At 48.7% G+C, this 3,253-nt stretch overlaps 1 non-coding gene across 1 annotated transcript; it reads right to left on the bottom strand.

Annotated features, from left to right (window-relative positions):
* Positions 1–1,471: 1,471 nt before the first annotated feature.
* Positions 1,472–1,546, bottom strand: Trnat-ugu (transfer RNA threonine (anticodon UGU)). The gene has a single exon. It is a non-coding gene; the product is annotated as a tRNA-Thr (tRNA).
* Positions 1,547–3,253: the final 1,707 nt, after the last annotated feature.

The following is a 3,253-nucleotide window of genomic DNA, read 5'->3' as shown; positions in this document are numbered from 1 at the left end:
CGAAGAGTCTCTACATTTGGTACCGGGATTGCGTGGACAAGAGCTTTCAAATGCCCCCATAAATGAAAGTCAAGAGGTTTGAGGTCAGGAGAGCGTGGAGGCCATGGAATTGGTCCGCCTCTACCAATCCATCGGTCACCGAATCTGTTGTTGAGAAGCGTACGAACACTTCGACTGAAATGTGCAGGAGCTCCATCGTGCATGAACCACATGTTGTGTCGTACTTGTAAACTCACATGTTCTAGCAGCACAGGTAGAGTATCCCGTATGAAGTCATGATAACGTGCTCCATTGAGCGTAGGTGGAAGAAACTAAAATGAGCTCTAACATGGAAAGTAAGCGTTTCCGGACACATGTCCACATAACATCTTTTCTTTATTTGTGTGTGAGGAATGTTTCCTGAAAGTTTGGCCGTACCTTTTTGTAACTCCCTGTATAAGACAACAAGCGTCTGGCGCTGTTGTTAGATCGGTTACTGCTGCTACAATGACAGGTTATCAAGATTTAAGTGTGTTTGAACGTGGTGTTATAGTCGGCGCACGAGCGATGGGACACAGCGTCTCCGAAGTAGCGATAAAATGGGGATTTTCCCGTACGACCATCTCACGAGTGTACCGTGAATATCAGGAATCCGGCACAACATGAAATCTCCGACATCAGTGCGCCGGGAAAAATTCCTGATGGAACGGGACCAACGACGACTGAAGAGAATCGTTCAACGCGACAGAAGTGCAACCCTTCCTCAAATTGCTGCAGATTTCAATGCAGGGTCATCAACAAGTGTCAATGTGTGAACCATTCAAGGATACGTCATCGATACAGGTTAATGCGCAGTTACGATGCAGGGGGTCGTCGTATGATACACGTGCTACGAGCCAAGTTGTCTGCAGTATGTCTGTTTGGTGGCCAGGGGTGTACGCTCCTGGTACGACAGACACTCGGAATCTTTGTGAGAGTGCGGCAGACTTCATGCGCCGTTACCATGCGTGCATTAAGACTGGCGGTCGTCACTTCGTTCAGTGACACGGTGTATGCTGAGTACGTCCATAACACAATAAATAAGTATTTTCGACCATTGGTTCCCTATCTAAGCATAATCGGAATCACTATCACCTGTTTCAGTTTGATCCAGAAGGTTTGAGACACCCTGTGTATACATGTATATTCCATGAAATTAGACATTGCCTTTGGTCTAGAAGGACTTATTAAAGAGACAGCTTTAAACTACCCAGGAAAACACTTTGTCTCTCTGTCAGACATTTCACTTCCGTGGGCAAATTGTTAGAGTCATACAGCTGTACTGAAACGTTCCTCTTGTCCGTGCCTCGGAGCGCCCGTGGCGCCGCGCGAAGTCACTCTCTGTGGCCACAGCCAGAATTCGCCAATTATTGGCTAAATTAGAATTATATATTAATAACCTTCAGCCGCTGACGGGCGTTGATATATATCAACGGGGAGAGGTGAAAATGTGTACCCCGACTGGGACTCGAACCCAGGATCTCCTGCTTACATGGCAGACGCTCTATCCATCTGAGCCACCGAGGGCACAGAGGATAGTGCGACTGCAGGGACTCTCTCGCACACGCCTCCCGCGAGGTCCACATTCTCACCTTGTATGTCCATACACTGCATTCGTAGTGTCCCAACCCAACACAACCATTACTCGTGGAAGACATTCTTACCAAGTCCCGTAAGAGTTCGGGGAATATGTGTGCATCCTCACAGAAGAGGACGGTCATGGCCGGTATAGCCAGAACTATACACTTATATGGATATGGTGTGTGTTCCTTCGGACATGTCCTAAAGAACACACACCATGTCCATGTAAGTATATAATTATTGGCTATGTGCGGCGTGTGACACAGATCGCGCCACGCACTTTTCCGCGGACTGTATCAGAAGTGTTTCTGGCCGTCTCGGATTAATTCTGTGCTCTGCACAGCTACTCATGTAAATAAAGGGCCGGCCGTAGTAGCCGAGCGGTTCTAGGCGCTACAGTCTGGAACCGCGCGACCGCTACGGTCGCAGGTTCGAATCCTGCCTCGGGCATGGATGTGTGTGATGTTCTTAGGTTAGTTAGGTTTAAGTAGTTCTAAGTTCTAGGGGACTGATGACCTCAGAAGTTAAGTCCCATAGTGCTCAGAGCCATTTGAACCATTTTGTAAATAAAGGTTGCCAACCTCTCTTTGACTTGAGAGATATGGTTAAACTTCTCACAAGTCCAAAGCCAATAATGTGTATGTGGAGGCTAGAGCGACGAACGAAAATTCTTACCTAGGCCGTGATTCGAACGCAGGTCCCCTGCTCGCAAGGCAGATGCACTAACCACAACGCCACCTTGGAACAGTGACTTTGCACAACTGCGCCGGCTACCCTACTCAGTCCAAATTCCTATTCACGCATTCGGGAGGACGACGGTTCAATCCCACATCCGGCCATCCTGATTCAGGTTTTTCGTGATTTCCCCAAATCGCTCCAGGCAAATGCCGGGATGGTTCCTTTCAAAGGGCACGGCCGACTTCCTTCCCCGTCCTTCCCTAATCCGATGAGACCGATGACCTCGCTGTCTGGTCTCCTTCCCCAAAAACAACAACCCTATTCACGCCTCAGCCCACTTGGTGTTGCCCCCAAACTCTAACAGTATTGCAGAGGCTCTGGAGTTGTATTGGAATAGCACCTCAGAATCGAACGAAACGGGGGATGCTGCCTGAGACCCAGGCACACTTGCGTTTTAATCAATGAAACTTTTTGGTTCCAGAGACGACTAGAATCAAGGAATTTGGATTGAAATGAGAGACGTGCTAGGCTAGTCCGTGCAGGTGTGCAAAGCCACTGCACCATGGTGACGTAGTGGTTAGTGCATCTGCCTAGTGAGCAGGAGACCTGGGTTCGAATCCTGACCTCGATACGAATTTTCAGTCATCGCTTCAGTCTGCTTATACCATATACATCACTGATGTTTGTGACTTGAAAAGGTCTCTGGAACCATATAGCTTCATTTGATTCAAAGACGTACGTCTGGGTTTCGAGCAGTATCGCCCGATTCGCTCAATGCTGAAGGTGCTGTTCCTGTACAATTCGAGAACCTGTGCAATGCTGTTCGAGTTTAGGGGGAATACCACGTGGGCTGAGGCGTGAGTGGGAATATGGACTGAAAAGGGAGGCGTGCTAGAATGTGCTGTGCAGTTGTGCAAGGCCACTGTGCCACGGTGGCATAGTGATGACTGGAAAACCGCGGCCTGGTCGTGTGAGT

This window comes from Schistocerca serialis, chromosome 4 (assembly GCF_023864345.2).
Source record: "Schistocerca serialis cubense isolate TAMUIC-IGC-003099 chromosome 4, iqSchSeri2.2, whole genome shotgun sequence".
Taxonomy (NCBI): Eukaryota; Metazoa; Arthropoda; class Insecta; order Orthoptera; family Acrididae; genus Schistocerca; species Schistocerca serialis.
This window is presented reverse-complemented; position numbering and strand designations above follow the sequence as displayed.